General features: G+C 39.2%; 1 pseudogene; it reads left to right on the plus strand.

Moving 5' to 3' along the window:
• Positions 1-2,985: 2,985 nt before the first annotated feature.
• On the plus strand, positions 2,986-4,102 carry LOC140931669 (uncharacterized; annotated as a pseudogene).
• The last annotated feature ends 14,065 nt before the right edge of the window (positions 4,103-18,167 follow it).

Here is an 18,167-nt window from a genome sequence, read left to right on the forward strand (position 1 = left end):
AAAAATCAATGTTAGATTTGAAAAATGTCGTTAGTGGCATAAGCATCCTAATTAGCATCACTACTGGCCGCACATATAGTGTTCTACCTGAAAGCAATAGTATTGGCTATTACTCTGCTGTCCCTTGCCCATTCTATTGCTACTCATACCCACCCTCCTGAGCACTATGAAAAAGACAAAAGCTGATCATCTTTCTACAATAATTGCTATGTCATAATGCTTAACTGTTTTAGGTGATTTGTACGCTTCATGCACAGAGTAAATTAAGGTGTGAAGTAGACCTGTTAGAAGATGATGCTATCAAAGAGTTTGTTAAAAGAATGCTGAACACCAAAAGAGAGTAAGTGATTTTCATCAGCATGATTAAATTATTGATAATCTTCCTGTACTGTTTTATTCAAGGAAATTTTTGTGCCAAAAGGTTAATGCAAAGAGCAGGGTTGAGTAATAAGAAGGTAAGGATTGAACTATACGGCAGTGTTTGAATGAAAACGGCCCTTACTATCTACAAGCACGCAGAAAGGGCCTGATGAGTAAAAACGATCAGAGGAAGCGCGGGATATTTGCAAAAGAACTACAGAACAACTATTCAGCGGATGTATGGGTTTCAAAAGTCGTTTTTTACGTCGATGGTGTAAGTCTGTATTATAAACGCAATCCTGCGGATCGAGCAAGAGCACCTAAGGGGCGTATATGGCGAAAGAAGTCTGAAGGACTGAAACAGTGTTGTACCGTGAAAGGTTCAAAAGAGGGGAGTGGGGGAAAAGTACTGAAGCTAATGGTTGCCATAAGCTATGGAAAGGGAGTGTTGCAGTGTCATCTGTACGAACACTTTGACCGGCCAACCTTTGCTGCATTTGTTATGGACAAGTTCCCTGAGATGTTTCGTAAAGTGGAAAAAAAAGGTTGACGCATTTTTGTACAAGATAATGACCCCGTGCAAAATTCTGGGAGTGTATGCCGGGCTCTGAATGCCTTAATAGCATAGCCACTGAAAATTCCTCCCCACAGTCCGGACATGAATCCCATTGAAAATTTATTTCATTCTATGAGAGAGAAGCTAAGGCAGCAAGCACTGCAACAAAACATAACACACAAAACATTCCCTGAATTTTCAGACCGTGTGACAACAACTTTAAACAATTTATCTATCGCAGAAATAGATTAGACAATCAAGTCTATGAATAACAGCTTCCAATTAATAAAAGGATCGAATGGGAAGAGGATTAAATATTAACTAAACTCGCATTTTTACTTTACAAATTGAAATGTTTACTTTCTTTTAGACATTGTAGCAAACACCAGTGCAAAAACTGTCACATGCAGCAATGTGACAAAATGCACTATTGCATTACGTGTAACACTGCCACTATTTTCCTCTGGTTCACATTTACATTTTACTGAAAAAAATTAGGATATAAATTAATTAGTTACAAATAAAGAGATAATAAACGTTGCGACAGTGGGCTCCTAACCTCTTCCTATTCACAAGATCTATTATTTGCAATGATTAGCAGGACATTTGAAACAGGCTATGAAAATTGGCAATGATTAACAATAAATAACTACTTTTACAAAGAATCAGAAGGTCATTCACTTATTTCAGTGAAATTGTGTTAACCCTTTCAATGTTCTATTAACCGTGATATTATGCTATGTATGGTATCGTCCGAAAAAGTTAATCTATTTTTACAAACGAAGTTTATTTAACCATGAAAGTTTAGTGTAGTATAAGATCGGAGAGACGTTTCCCACAAGATACCATCACGCGCTGGGATTCCCAAGGGATTACGTCACTCTGCTGAAACAAGTTCCACCATACTTTCACCATATCAGACTCTTGCTGATCTAGCATGCCATTTTTGGGAAAGAGAAGTGGATACTAAGAAGTACAAAAAATCGGTGTATCGGACTTTACAGCAAGGTCCTTAGAGAATTGGGTCTTCAGGGTGGGTAGATGTACAGTTTGACCTTCTAGTAAAGGCAAGAGATCATTCCATGGTATAGTCCTCTGGCTAGGTAATTAATTCATTTGTCTTTATGTTATGTTTATTTATTTTTTTGTCATTGATAATTTTTTTTGTTTCAAATCGAAAACCTTCTTGGGACCTTCTTTCACGGATTCCATTTCCGTGATCCGTTTGCAGATTCCGGATTCCGTGTTTTTGTGCTGCCGTGGAAAAATGATGCCTTTCAGTCACTTAAACAACATCTCTATTGATTTAAATGAAGAGTCTCCCTTACCTCTTTCAAAAGGGACTTGATGTCTCAGGACTCTTGGCCATCTTCACTCTTTGCTGTCACAAGGGAATTTGCATTTTAAACTCCAGTCCTCTTTTCATCAAGAGTAGTCTCCTCTGACCAGGAAATCCAAAGTCTTACCTTTTATGTCTTATCATTTTCATTATTATTATTATTATTATTATTATTATTACTTACTTTAAAATTAATCTCTTGGATCCCTCTTTCCCAGATTTCGTTTCCATCTCTGTGTTTCCGTTTCCAGATTCCCGATTCCATGTATTAGTGCTGCCGGTAGTTTAAAAAACGCGCTCGCCACCATGTTTATTTGCAATGTGTCATGGGAGATTTGTGACCTCATTGTATTTCAGAATTCTCAAGATGGCGTCTGCGGAACAGTTTGCAATCACTCCCTACTGTTTCAAGCCCAAGTATAGTTTTAAAGAGGAAAGTTTCAATTCGAGCGACGGAAGTAATAGCGAGGAAGAATGCATTGGGCGTTTAGGCACTTCGGAGTGGTGCAAGCAATATTCATTCAATAATTTTAGCAATATTAATTTGACGATTTGAACAAAATTCATGTGATAATTCAAGAATTCAAGAAATATTCATTCGATGATTCGAACAAAATTCATTTTATAATTCAGGCAATATTCATTGGATGATTTGTGCAAAATTCATTCGCTGATGCACGTGACCTATCTTCTATGTTAGGATAGAAGACTTGGCTACTGAGATTACAAAATGGCGGAACAAATTGAATGGGAGCCTTTGGCGCTTAGCCAGCTCAATTTACTGGATAATGTGAAATAGATTCTGAAGAGGTAACCTATCCTATCACAGCCAATGTATTTAATGGCGTTGAAATGGCTCTTTCTGTTATTCTTGTCGTGGCAGATACTATTAATGACAGTCTTGGCATGTTCTTAAGCTTGTTGCTAGTTTTTGTGAAATTCATCGATATTGGTGGCAACAACTTGCTGAGAATGAGAGAAGGACAACCAGTCCTGTGGATCTAGGCAAGCCCTCTTGTAAAAGGAGTGGACACGGGAGACCATCCTTCGATAAACGACCAGCTATTTTGGAAGAATTGAGAGAGCTTGGCTTCACTTGGACTCACATTGCTGAAATGTTAAACGTTTCTCATTCTATGATTCAGAGATCTGTGGCAGATCATGGTCTTGAGGTCTTAGTAAGTTTTCAGACATAACTGATGCAGAACTTGATCATGTTATAGAAGACTATATTTCCTGGCATGGACCCACCAGGGGTCAATCCTACCTAATTGGGTACCTAAGATCCCTGGGACTACGAATTCAACGAGACAGAGTAAGGTCAAGTCTAACAAGAGTGGATCCTGACAACACTCCACTGCATTGGGCAGCAGTAATATCAAGGTGTGTTTATAGTGTGCCCAGGCCTAATTCACTATGGCACATGGGTGCATTAATGGCTTTTCCCGCATGATTATATATTTGCATTGTGCCACAAACAATTACGCTGACACTGTTCTAGATTTGTTTCTTGGAGGAACAACTGAATATGGATTGCCCTTTCGTGTCCGTGTTGATCATGGTGGAGAAAACATGTTTTGCAGAGTTAATGACCCAAAGAAGAGGAGACAATAGAGGCAGCTTTATCGCAGGGCCTTCCACAAGGAATCAGAGAATAGAGAGGCTATGGTGTGAAGTTTTTCGATGTGTCTCTTTTCTATTCTCTAGAAGACAGTGGATACCTCGATATCAACGATCCCATTCACTTGTTTGTTTTGCATTGTGTTTTCACTCCAAGAATAAACTATGCTTTCACTGAATTTAAACTTGCTTCAAATTTGAGGCCTGTGCGCACAAAGCACAACTGAAACCCAGTGAGACTGTGGACCAATATCATGGCTGCACATAATAGTGCTGACATTGCCATGGCAGAAATGGATGCAGAGGTACTACCCAATATAGACCTCTGGAATTAACCCTGAAGGGCCAGTTCCCGTAGAAGATCATAGAACTGTTGAAGTCAATGAAATTCAGAACCTATTTTCTCAATATGTTTTTCAGGAGCTCAGATCATATTTCATATACAGCAGTGTATTTTCTATTTGCTCAAACTGGAAAAGGAATTTGCATATCACACATATTTACAAGCAATCACTTTGTAAATTGATACGTTAATTTTAGACTGATTCCATAAGTAGCAGTTTTCACTCTTTTTACTTTTACCGATTTATGGAATCAGTCTATATCAATTTGTGTTTCCATGGTAAGATTTTTTTGTTCTAAGGGTGATTATTGTAAAAATAGGAAAAATCTACAAACAAAATTCCTCATTTTGATTTCATCCTGAAGGTGGGTAATTGTGCCCCAAAGCACAGCATTAAATAGTTTAAACTTACTAATCTTGGTTGAGCCATCGCTAATAGAAATGAAAATACCACACAATTTTTCCCCTTACACAAATCAAAGTTATTTGGCATAGTTTTATAGGATTTTTCCAGAAGGTACATGCAAGTACGTTAGTTGTAACACAATCATTCATTCATTACTGGGCTACCTTTTCGTGGTTTAGTAAATCTTTACCTCTACTATTTTCCAAATGTTTTAATTTCTGAGCTTTCAAGCATTTGGCTGACCAACAGGGAAGAAATGAAATTACTTTATTTCAGTATGAATTACGTGTACAAAGTGTTTTCCTTGTAACAGAAATAGTAATACTTGAATTCATTTTCCTGATGATAAGATGAAGGCTGGAGAGCTAGGACATTAATCATTTTTAAGGATATGTATATGAGGCAAAGATTTACAAGAGAACATAAAGATGATTTTTCCTTTTTTTATATTTGTCAGCAAACTGGGTCATTCTTGCACATTACAATGCTTAGAATATTAATATCAATGTCAATCATGAGTCATGATTTTATCAGTCATGTGATCTGTTATATAAAAGTTTACATCACTCCAATTAGAATTGGCTGGTATATACCCCGTTGGTTATAGTCATCAGACATTGTCTAACATAATGTCCAAATGAATTCTACACAACAGCCGACACATCACTCCCTCAGTAGGTTTAAAGGAGTATATATTTCTAACAACAACAACAAACCTGACTATATAAAAGTTACAACTGGAACATGTCTCTCGTAAAAATAAGGTATCAACTTGAATTCTGGTGTTTTGAATGCAAATTCTGTTCAGATAAAAATGCAACTAAACACAGTTAGTAGCATGACTGTGAACGAAGTCGGACTACATTATGCAAAATGTTTTCTTGCTCTGGAAACCTATGCAATGTGAGCATGAACAAAATAACGGTTTCAACTCAACATGTACTCATAAGCTCGATATGGTACCTCCTGTGCATGGCTATCCCTAAAATTTACCATAACCGTCAGCTCCATATTTAAGGCTGGTTAGACATGCATTTTTAAAATCTTGCATGAAGCAAGGCAAGTAAGCAAATATACTTTATGAAAGCAAGGCTCTGATTCTGGGAGTGGTCCTTCAACAAAAGAAACCTTCCAGACATCTTTACATATGACCTGCCAACAGCCTATAACAAACTTGACCAACAACTAAAGAGAGCTCTTTCCAATGTCTTTATCTAAAAAGAGAACATATTTGTCAAAAAATTATTTTAAACTCTCAAAGACAATTTGTGTCGGCCCTGTAATAGGGCTCTCTTATGGACTAAGGGCACGAGGGCAGTGAAATGTTATTATTTTAACCCATTCGCTCCTGGGAATTTCGCCGAAAATCACGTTTTGAAGGTAGTCGAGTTTTTTGTGATCACTGTCTGGCTACAGATAAGAGCTCAAATTTACCACAAAGCTGTTCACAGGTCGTGCACTACGCGGCCTTCTGATCCAGATGCAAAATTTTAGCTTGCGAAGTTTGGGCATTTGCAGAAACCAAATTTGGAGATTAACTTTTTCCTTTTGCTTTCTTTCCTCCCCTCTTCTTTTGCTTTTCTTGCCTCATGTTTTTCTTTTGCTGGGCATTAAATAGCTTCATTTCGGTGGAAAAGTTTTAGGGAAACCTTTTAGGATCTTAGGATTAGATGAAAGGAAAGGTAGGTGGATAGTGGAACCAGATTTTTATTGGAATATTTGGGTCAATGTTACATGGTTTTATTTTGCCTTTTCTACGGCCTCCTTGACCAAACCATGCTCATTCTGGTATGGTTTGAAAGATCTCTTCACCCTGCACAAGTAAGTTGAGAAAGTTGTCCTTGACCATTAAAACTGATGACGTCAGAAGTGGTACAAGGGACGTGGATCATCACGGGCGGTTCAGGGGCAAATGGGTTAATAATTACCAGGCACATTGTGGCTTGCAATATGTCGAGCAACCTTCAAGCAAGTGAAAAAATTAAAGTCCACATTTAAGCTTGATAAACTCTGTATGCTGAAATAGTCTAACAAAGAGTGCAGATCACCGTCTAAAAATAAGCACTTTCACGTTCTGTTTTCGTTTAAAAAAGAATCCAAATAGTGCTTAAATAAATCATCAATTAATAAAGGAATACTACAATGCTCACCTCGTCTTTTACAAGTTGTTTAAGATTGGCGTCCATTTTGACCATCTCTTCGAGCACATGGTCGATGCTCAGTAGCCAAGCCTTCTATCCTAATATGGAAGATTGGACACATGCATCATCAAATGAATTTTGCTCGAATCATTAAGGCCCCTGCAATTGCAAAGGAATCTGGAGATGGAAAGTGGGAAGCACTCATCAGCAAAGGAGTTCGACGTAAGCTTTGCACGCTTTGAAGATAGTCAGTGTGATGATAGGTTGGAACTGACCAAATTCCCACTGATGAGACGTTTGTTCCATGTCTCTCTCTTCTGACCTACTTTGCCAATCTTGTGAACGTGCACGATAAGGTGTTCTCCTGCCTGTTCCAAAATAGTTCCAGATGTTCCATTCCTCAAATCGTCACTCATGTTCCATAACCACATAACTTTACATCCTGGCTTCAGAAGGGTGTTTTTTCCTGCTGGGCATTGCATTCTGATGGTATTCCCTTCATCAGTGGCCTCAAATCTTAGAAAACTCTCCTGGCATGCTATGTATGACGTCACTGTTGTGGAACAGTACGCTTACTTTGTTAAAACACACGTGAGTGGTCTCAATACTTACAGGATCACTTAAATATCACGCAGGACTTTTACTGTACTCACAGCTATCTTGTGGGCATGTACCCAAACGAATTTCGTGGAGAAATTTTATGAAACATTCTTTTGTTCTGGTAAAGCACTTTAATGTTATCAATTCATTCGGGTGATGTGCTACATACAACTACAAGGGCGATCCACACAATAGCCTACCCTCTTCGAAGACATTCAGGACCAGAGGCAGTTGTACGAACTCTCCGATGATTATGATCTGCTTTCCTCCAAACGGTTTTGCCATGTCACCTTCCTTTGCCAAATCATGATGAATGTAATGTGCAATTCCAAAATTTGACTACTCGACATCAACGCCTCATCCCACATTACACATCCTGCCCCTATTATTTTATCCTGAACTTGATTATTAGCAGTTGGGCGATAAACAGCATCTCTCCACAGCAAATCCGCAGTTTGCAAACCATAAAAGGAATAAACTGTGGGCATTGTTGTTGTGATATCTCCATAAACTGTTCCCGCTATCCCACTGGAACAGATGATCTCACATTTAGTTCCTCTTCTTGACAAGCTTTGGAATATTTCTTTCACTATAAACGACTTTCCAGCCCTTGCCAGTCCAATAATGAATACATGATGTCCTCTATCAACTACTTACAGCACTTCCCTTTAATCTAGGGTTAACCTACAAGGTGGGGATAACAAATGAAACTGATCCCTTTTCCTAACATAACATAACATAACATAACATAACTTAACATAACTTTATTGTTTATACAAGGTGTCCCAAAATTTCATTTTTCTAATTTCATGCGCTATAACTTTTGATCAAAACTTTATTGCTCTATTGAGTACATGTATTCAGAATTTCCGTAACCACAGTCTCACACAAAAATAGTTGGGACACTTTAACCAAACGCTGTTTTTTCCCTTCTCGTTTTCCCCTCGTCCCTCTCAAAGTTGTTTATCGCGGTTTGGTCACCAAATCTTGTACACCAACATTGAGGGGACAAGGAGACCCCAAAGTGTCCCAACCATTTTGACTGAGACTGTGTTTTTGAGGAATTTTAGTTATGTGACTCCTCGTTGGCTCTAGTGGCGGGAAATCGCTAGGCAGGTATATGCACCTTTCGGAGCCATTTTTTCGGGAAAAACATTAAAGATTTCAAGGATAGAAAGAGAGAAGACAGTTAATAGGGGAAAGAAGTCTTTGTTTCTTTAATTACAACATTCCACGGTATTAAAAAAGCTTTCTACGTATTAGGGTTAAAGAGTGAACAAGGGATGAGTCAAAACTGCGCGCATTATTTCGCAGGCTGTGTATCTTGCCGCGAATATCTTGTACCGGTGGAGACACGATTGGACGGGTCACCATAACGGGTCACCATACTATCCAGGGCGTTTTCTAAGAGCTCTCTGTTAAATATAATGGATTAAGAAAGAAAAGGATAAGGTACTTTCATACTTAATTGAAATAGCCAAGGTTTATATCGCCTTGATACATGTAGGACAAGTTATTAAAACTTTGATCATGGTGACACGATTGTTCGCTAAAAGAAACTTATAAATATCTTAATTGAATTAATGTACGGTGACCCGTGCACACGTCGAGTAGAACGCTTTTTTGGAGGTTTCAAGGATAGGTAGTGTCCTCGTTTTATATGATTCATGTTTTGTAGCTCAAGTCCCACATTTATGGCACAGTAGTTTGTTTTAGAGTTATTCAGGAAGGTGTATATTTGGGGCAAAGAATGAGAACCGATGTCACCATTTGGCGCAAGGCCAAATTAACATATGTTGTAAACAACTTATAAAAAGTTGTCGATTTCACAGCAGTAGCCTGGAATATCATTAAGAAACTTTTTGGCGTCGGACCAAACAGTTACACTATTGTTGGACACCCTTTTTACGCGCTTGTAGTCAATAGTATCCTTAGAAATTTAGAAAGCGGGATACTGTTCTCGCTGATAGGTCTTGGGAATAATCCTGGCTTGTTGCATTTTCCTCCAAACTGAGGGAAAGTTTCCCCCTTTCTCTCGAAATCGCTTAATCGCTCTTTCAGCTGTCTTTCGCCTCTTGCCCTTAAGTTAGAAATGCGTCCCTTTGAGCCTTGTTCCTACACTCTTTCTTGGCAAAGAGGCCTTCTCTATTATTCTCCACACATTTTTTTTAGAAATGTGGCACATTCGAGCGCCTCTCTGTATATGAAAACCCTGAATCTTACCTAGATAGTATGCACGTGCTATATTGTCACGCTATCAATCGGCCACTAGAAAGCTATTTGTGTATGGTTTAGTGCACACTCAGTTCCTTTTATTTTACAATACTCTACTCTGCCCAAGAAATTTCTGCGAACTGGTCATTCTTTGTGTTATGTTGTTATGCCCAAATAACTTAGTTCACTGCTATAGAAACGTTCGCGAAACACAATGGATACCCAACAAACCAAAAGCCCGTCGCTTGTGACCGACCTACAGATTAACCTCTGTATCTGTCAACACACCTTCAAATTCCTCCCTGACACAGTCTCAGACAAAAATAGTTGGGACACTTTAACCAAACGCTGTTTTTTCCCTTCTCGTTTTCCCCTCGTCCCTCTCAAAGTTGTTTATCGCGGTTTGGTCACCAAATCTTGTACACCAACATTGAGGGGACAAGGAGACCCCAAAGTGTCCCAACCATTTTGACTGAGACTGCAGCTTCCCCCCTTTGTTTTTTATCACATTCTATAGCTGTTGCGGCATGGAGTGGGATACAGCGTGTAGAGCCACAGATGATCTATTTTGAGCTCTTTTATCTCCTGGTACGCAGGAGCCACTTCTCCACTTCGACCCCCCCAGCAACATTTTTTTACTTTTGGCAGCTGAAAAAATGTACTTTAAGCATTCATCCGAAAAAAGATAATCATCCCAGCGCCTATCCAGAGTAACGCTTTTGTACCTCTTTACAAATTTGAGACAAGCTGATAGTGTTTGGCAGACTCAGCAGAGGTGTTGTTGCCATCTCTGGGGCCTCTAACCTTCGCTTTTCATGAAACTGCTCTAGACTTGGCTTGCTAACTATTGTCAGAGCTATCTCGTTGATAGTGTAAACGATTTGCTTACCCTGTCCAATCGGACTACATTACAGCCTTATAAAGTAGAGGAACGAACTTTTGGGACACCCTGTATAGCGCAAAATACATGGGTATTTGATCTAATGCTTTTAATATGGATAAAAATTACAACTTATCTAAATATTTAATAAATAGTACTAGATAAAAATCTTATATATATATATGCGTGCAAAAATCTATGTTAAAATACTGTATGTTATAAGCCAAAAATTATGAGCTTTTAGCCGTGCCATAAAAGTTTTGAGATTGCCTAAAGCTATCAACTCGTCTGGAAGGGCGTTCCACAGGTTGGCACGGCTGCAAAGAACCCCCTGTCTCCTGTTGTCGTCTTGGTCTTGTTGGGCAGATAAGTGTTTTGTATTTGATCGCAGGTTACAATTTGACTGTGGGTTAAGTCTAATTACGGCACTAACTGGTAGCAAGTGCAAGTCCTTCATAACAGGAGAAATGTGATCAAAACGTACAGCAGACATACAGCAGACTGTTACAGTATTCTAGGCGTTCAATTACTAGTGCTAAGATTAGTGTTTGTGCACTCTTGTACGAAATGTACTTTCTGATGCATCTAATTTTGTATAGTGAACAAAAGAATAGACTACGTGTTTTCATAATGTGGACGTTAAAATTCAGCTGCGAGTCAAACCAAACTCAGACATTTCGCACATTGTTTACAGTAGCAACTCTAGTATCACCAATAGTCAGAGTATCTAGGTTGACTTTGCTAAGTTGTTGCCGGGTTCGGATTAACATGACCTCAGTTTTGCTCCCATTAAGTTTAAGTTAGTCAGCTTGCATCCACACCCTAATGGTGCAAATACACTGTTCCATGGCATGTTCTGCCTCTACTTCACTAAGGGAATTGTCTGGGTTGAAGGAAGGATAAAGCTGAGTATCGTTAGCAAAAGCGTGTGCGTTGGGCAGGTACAACTTGATGACCTCGAACAGCTTGCTGGCATAGGCACTGAAGAGTAGGGGTCCGACACACGAACCCTGATGAACACCAAATGGCAAGGGGTAACAGTCCATCTCTCCATTTACTGACATGCACTGGCTACGTCCAGATAGATACGATATGAACCATGCAAGAGCAGTGTCCGTGATCCCAAAAGAGGTCTTGACTTGGTGTAGCCCCATGTTGACCTTCCCTTCTTCATGTGGCAATGCCAACCAAGCTGAAGCTGGTCTTCCTCTCAAGGCATTTCTACCATATCTGAAACCCACTTCATTGGCAATCAGACAGAGTCCAGTGACAGTAGCCCCATGTTGACCTTCCCTTCTTCATGTGGCAATGACAACCAAGCTGAAGCTGGTCCCTCTTCCTCTCAAGGCACTTCTACCATATCTGAAACCCACTTCATTGGCAGTCAGACAGAGTCCACAGCTCATCCCTTGGAAGGTAGTAGCTTGGGACCTCTAACAAATAATTACCACATCACCATGGAGAAGTTGGATGTTGACATTGCACTGATAATGCCAAAGATAAAAGAGCACATCTATTCTACAGGTTGGATCTATTTATAATATTTTGACCATGTAGTATCAATTTACTGCAAAACTCGGAAAATTTGAACACTAGAAACATTCTTGAATGCTCTTTTAATTGCAAAAGAAAAAGAACGCCAATAAGGCATTGAAAAAACAAAATTAAACAGAAGCAGTAGAGGTACATAAGATAGCTTTTTAATGGTTTGCTTGGCCAATACATAACCAACATGCATAAAATATTTTCTAGGCTTTCCATCATTTTCTGAGTTTTACAGTTGCACTGGGGCCTTATATCAATCCTACATCAAATATTTTGTGGGAAATTTTACAATACTTTAGAATAGTTGTAACTAAGTACTCAGATTAGCCTATATGAATTAATTTAAAGAAAAACCTTATGGGTTTGACCTCCTGTATTATTGGCCCCTCTCATTCAAACCTCCCCTGCCCCCCACCGTTTCTCGATGATCTAGCAGTAAAATAAGACTGACAATTGGAATAATGATATTGATAATATAATACTAATAATAATAACATTAGTATTTAGCTGAGAGGTTATTTTCACCATAATAGCTTCCTGGAAGGTAGCCTGCATGGCCAGCGTTTGAAAGGCAAGGGAAAGGGAGTTTTAACTGCAAGAGAAACGCAAGGGGCTCGTGAGGAGGGAAGGAGGGAGGGAAACGCCTGCCAGGAAACCATTGTTTTTTCCATCCAGCCCCCTAATTACATAAACTAAATCCAGTCATCCATAAATTTCGGGCTGTCAAAATGGTCCAATCAGAGGTAAGTAGTTTCGCCAGAGAAAGGCTCTCATATGTCCGCAGGAAATTGACCTTTTGAGACCTTTGCATGGCAGCGGGTCTCAAAGATGGAAATGGTGAAAAGAGGTCGCCCCAAAAAGGTGGATAATCGTAATGATGTATGCCGGATTTGCCAAGGAAATCTGAGGATTACATACGGAAATTTTGAAAGCGTTAAGGCTTGTGTTAATTTGTTTAAACCGTCTAGTAGAAAGGATGCGTTTGGTGTGGTATTGTACGGATCCTTGAATAACATTGGAATAGTAATCGAGGATTCTCCAACTGAATCACAACTGGCATGCAATATCTGTTTCCATAAGATGATGAATTTATGCAAACAATTCCAGTTCGTTCAGAAAGGAAGCTCTACTACTCCCAGCTCTGAAGGAGCAAAGAGAAAGTCCGTCGCGGTTTTATCTCCAGCACGCAGTAGCCCCCCAAATCGCAAAACCCTGAGAATTTGATCGCCAATGAAAGGGAACAATCTAAGCGGTAAGAAATCTCTTAAATTTGAAAATCGCGAGGAAGAAGATTTATCAAGAGCTGTTCGTGTCAATGCGTTGTCGACGTGTAACGTAGACGATTTAGATACATTGCAAGGAGCTGCTGTGAAAATAATTATTTCTTACCCTAGCAGAGAAGTTAAAGCAATTAACAAACTCGATGCGGAGAGTCAAAGTGTTGTCGAAAACATCGGCTTGAAAAACTGGAAAACAACGTCCAACGCATGTCTCCGCCACGAATTTCTTGCCCTAGAGTTAAAAGAAGCATTTCAAAATGAATTAGGGCAAGAGTGCAAAAATTTCACGAACGGTGACAGTTGTTTGAAGGAGAGCAGCCCCGATCAGTTGGAAGTGTTTTCTAACAAAACGCTTTGCAAGGAACTGAAAATGTACTGTCCACTTTTGTACATAGTGCTCTGTTAGGTGTCAAAGTTGTTAGGTTCCAATTCAGAAGAGGCCACAGAGAGGGCTGTTAATGCTGTAGCTCTAGCCTTCTCATCTTTAATTCGCTGCAGAAATCCAAAGATGTCCGCAGCAGCCTACAGGATCTCTACTGTGTTATTCCATACTGGTGTGAGCTATAAGGACTTCACCAGACTCAATCATCTAGGCATATGCATGTCTCACGACATGATGGTCGCGTTGCAGCAGAAAATGGGGGCAAACTTTGATGCCAAGGCAATCATGTGGCGGAAGAGATCGAAGGTAATAAATGCGACCAGCTGCTGGTCAAAGAAATCAGGCAAAAGCAGATTCCGGGGGAAAGAGGATGGTGACATGGACCTGATTATAGATGTTGATGTGAGCGAAGTAGCAATCCGAAGTTACACGTAATATAGTGTTGAAAATTATATGCAAACAATGGAGCTCATAGAGAAGTCTCGTCAAAGCCTTGGCGAGAAAACAATTACTAATGAGGTACTTGACGAAACAGCCAAGCAACTGGGAAATGAAAAGCTTCCTTTTTTCAAGTAAGCTTTTTGTTGAATCGCTTGCTTAAATAAACATCCTGAAAAACCGTGCAAAACCATGCATCTTTAACATTGAAAACAAGCGGCCAGTTTTTTTCCTGCTGTAGAAATGTTCATGATTTAAATTTATTTTATTATTTATTTTTAAAAAATGGCAAATGATTGAAAGTTTTTAGAATCACGGTTACGGCAAAAACGAAAACTAAGACAGAGCATTTACAGCAGTTAATTGCGATGCAAAGTTCTAAACTAGGCTTGTGGAAGCGCTAACATTTGTTTCTTGAAAGTATTTGCAAGGGGGATACCTTTTCTGTCAAACATGGCATATAAAAAGAGTAAAGAGGTCAGACCTTAGGGCGGAGCCTCTCCGTATAGGGCAGGACTCTTAAATCTCTCTATTATGATTTAACAGGATTGTGGGTGATAACATTGACCTAAACATCAGTGCACGAATCCAAACAAAAGAGCACTGTAACCGCTCTCTGCATTGGACACATCAATTTGCTGTTGTTGACAGAGCGTCAGATCCTTCTTTGGAGACTTTCAAGAAGCAGAAGTCATTAAAGGACCTCCAGTACATTGAGCTTCTGCCTGATCCAGCTGTCCAAGAAAACCTCATTTGGCAGTGGGCTGTACTTGTGAGCCGAGTTGTGACAAAATATCTGCCACCCTTCAAGGTGTTCTGGAAAAATGTGATTTTTCACATTCCACGTAAATATTCAACAGAAATGACAACAAAATCGGAAACAGTAAGTTTTTGTATGTACCATCCCTTTCCCGACACCGGGGGAGGGGGGGTACTGGCATAAAAGGGCTATGCAGTCCTTCTGTGGAGGGTATGGTTATCTATCAGTTTACTCTGGGAAAGGGTAGCAAAATGCAGGTGAACTAGCCCAGGTATAGGCTAAGGGTTCCAGGGTCCCAGAGGCACCTGGCATCCCCACCTCAAAATTCCACAGTACCCCCCCATATCTAATAAAACAAAAAAAAATTAAAATTTTTATTATAATGTATTGACTATGATGAAAATTATAATTTGGATCTTATTCTTTAAGGAATCCAATGTTTATGGTCTTTTAAAGTCCAGTACATTGAGCAGAATTCAAATGATCAGGGCCAGCTGATTTTTCTTCCATATAACATTGGTCAGATTGTGTAACTTATGCTGTTTTAAACTACATTTTTTCAGTGCTCCCTTGGAATGGAATTTACCAAACCTAATGTTGCAGCAGAGATGGCTCAAATTCTAAAAGACTACCAGTCCAACTATGTCCCATGCTTTGTGTCAGACAACAAGAAGGAGGTTGTTGCAACTGTACCTGTTCATGGTGATCAGTTAGTCGAAGAGAGAGCAAGGAATGTCGAATGGACATTTCGAGATGGGCATAACAGCTATGAAAGACTGGAAGGAGTTCCTCCACAACATGCAGATTGGCATGCAAAGGTTACTCTTTTCAAGGTGAACCCCTTCCCTTGTTAATTTTTTGATATTTTGAAATATATCCCAAAAGGTTAAACCAGATACCAGCCATTATCAAAACAGCACATGGTCAATAACAATAATGATTATAATATATATATATATTTTTTTCATAGACTGAATTTGACATGTTTGTGAAAGCAGAATCTGCAGCAGAAATAAGTACATCAAGAGCAAGTGTGAACCGTACTGGCAAATTTAGTGCAGCAAAGGGTGTCCAGACTCATTACAATGAGTATAAGGATTTCCACTCTCGTGAGATTGAAGCTCATATATGTGCATCATTTATGGTGATGTGTGGGATGTCCAAACTAGATGCTAATAATATTTACATGTTTAAGTATTAGCAACACTAGTTCACTATGTATGAACAAATTGAAGACTTGAATACAGTGTAGTAGTTGTCTAGTGTTTGTGGCTAATTTATGAAGTTTTACCTAATTCACCCCGAGATATCACAACTTGGCCATTGGTATCCTAGAAGTGTTGTTTTGAGTCAGGTAAAAGAAAGTAATATTTCTGGATTTATGGCATTCCCCATCACTGGTACAGAGATACTTCTAATAAAAAAAACATAATAAATTTTTTATTACATTAAACAGTGATAGTTCTGTCTCACCTTAATTTCAGATAAGCCATCATCCATTGTTGTGCCAAAAAAGAATAAAATTCCAGAAAAAAAATGGAGTAGTTGCTGGAAATTTGCAAAAAGCATGTTGAGACATCTGTGGTACCCTTAGATGTAGCCAGTTTGGTTCAGCAAACCCATGAGTTAGATTGTGCCCATCAAGAAAGCTTCCCTTGTCGATTTGAAGGCTGTGAGAAGACATTTGTCTTCCACTCAAGGAGAGTCAGGTGAGTGTTATTTGCTTCATACTCAGCACCCTGGCAGTTATGTAGCTTTTAATTTACAGAACAATAGGTTATTGAGTCCTCCAATTTCCCACAGGGTTTAATTTATAACTAGAAATTAAATGCAAATAAAGTGTAGTTTTTAATTATCACTTAAGACTTTTAAGGAACTTGAGGTAAGAAAAAATGGCATTACTCTTTCCTCTTGTCTCCTGACTCTTTCATACTTCTGATTTTTTTGTGTGTGCTATGAGGGTGCTTGCAGGTCATCATAATAACAATAGGTACATTATAATTAATAACAGTCAGCCCATACTATTTTTGCCACATTGGAAAATGCTCCTGGAAGATGTATCTCTATTCACATGCCCATACATCTAAATATCTTAACTTTCCATCTTGTCCATTTTTTCTTTAGGCATGAACTGGAAAACCACCACTTAAAGCTTCAAATCTATGTGAATGTTGAGAGAGATGAAATGGGCTACTTCCACTGTAGACAGAAGTGTGGGCTTGTGTTCAGTACTAGGACAACGAGGAATAGGTAAAATAATTCACTGTTTAAAGTTGGATGCAGAAATATGTATCTTGACTTTGCTTAAATTTGTTTCCCAGGACAGCATGCAAAGAAAGTCATGTCCAATAGCCCGGGACTAGTGGATTTTGCTATTGCGCTAGTGATTTTTTTGTGTGCAGCTTTGGGTTTACTCAAAGAACAGAGGGACTGTAATCAATCCTGCTCATCAAAAAGTTTTTCAGGGGATAGTTGTTCAACTGACTTGTGGACTAGTAGAATTAATGCGAACAACAGCTTGCTGTAATGAAAGGCTTGTAAAACTGACTTTCTTTGCACCCTGTACCAGAGTAACAACAGTTATATTTTTATGACATATATTTTAGGCATGGGAGGCAAGTCCATCCAAACTTTACTGCCCAAGAGCAGACACAGACCACAGAAGCAGATGACAGCAAAGAAGACTTCGTCTTTAACCATCACCAGAGCAAGATGGTGTTTGGGCTCATAATCATGGCTTTTGAAGATGCAGTAAAGGAAGGAGACGGTCAGCGAGTTTATGACCTTTACAAACTTCTGCTGTTAATTTACAAGTCTAACAAACACCGCAAATATGCTTTTGTGACATTGCACTACCTTGTAAGGATAGCAGCTTTCTTACCTGAGTTTGATGCAGAGAGACTAAGTGGAATAGGGTGGTTAACCTGTATGGTGAGAAAGCCTGTAATATCCCTCTTGATTTAAGAAAGGAGCATCAGAACAACCTTTTGAAAACCCTATGGAAGTCACTCGGATCGAATCTGAGTGAACGCAGTGCTGCACAAATTGCTGGCACCCTTGCTGCAGTGGAATTAATTTTGCATCATGTTGATGAAGATTGCAAATTGACACGGAAAGCATCCTACAGGTCGGTACCCAAGCAAGAAGAGGCAGTACATCAAATCACTGAAGACCTACAATGTATAAAAGCCTTTGAATTTGTTAGGGGAAGAGAAGGATACCCCTCTTTTCCTAAGTTTCATGCCAACCTGTTTTCTGGGCTTGACTACAGGGAACTTCATAAGTGGATCAGAGGAAATGAGG

Source organism: Porites lutea, chromosome 3 (genome assembly GCF_958299795.1).
Source record: "Porites lutea chromosome 3, jaPorLute2.1, whole genome shotgun sequence".
NCBI lineage: Eukaryota > Metazoa > Cnidaria > Anthozoa > Scleractinia > Poritidae > Porites > Porites lutea.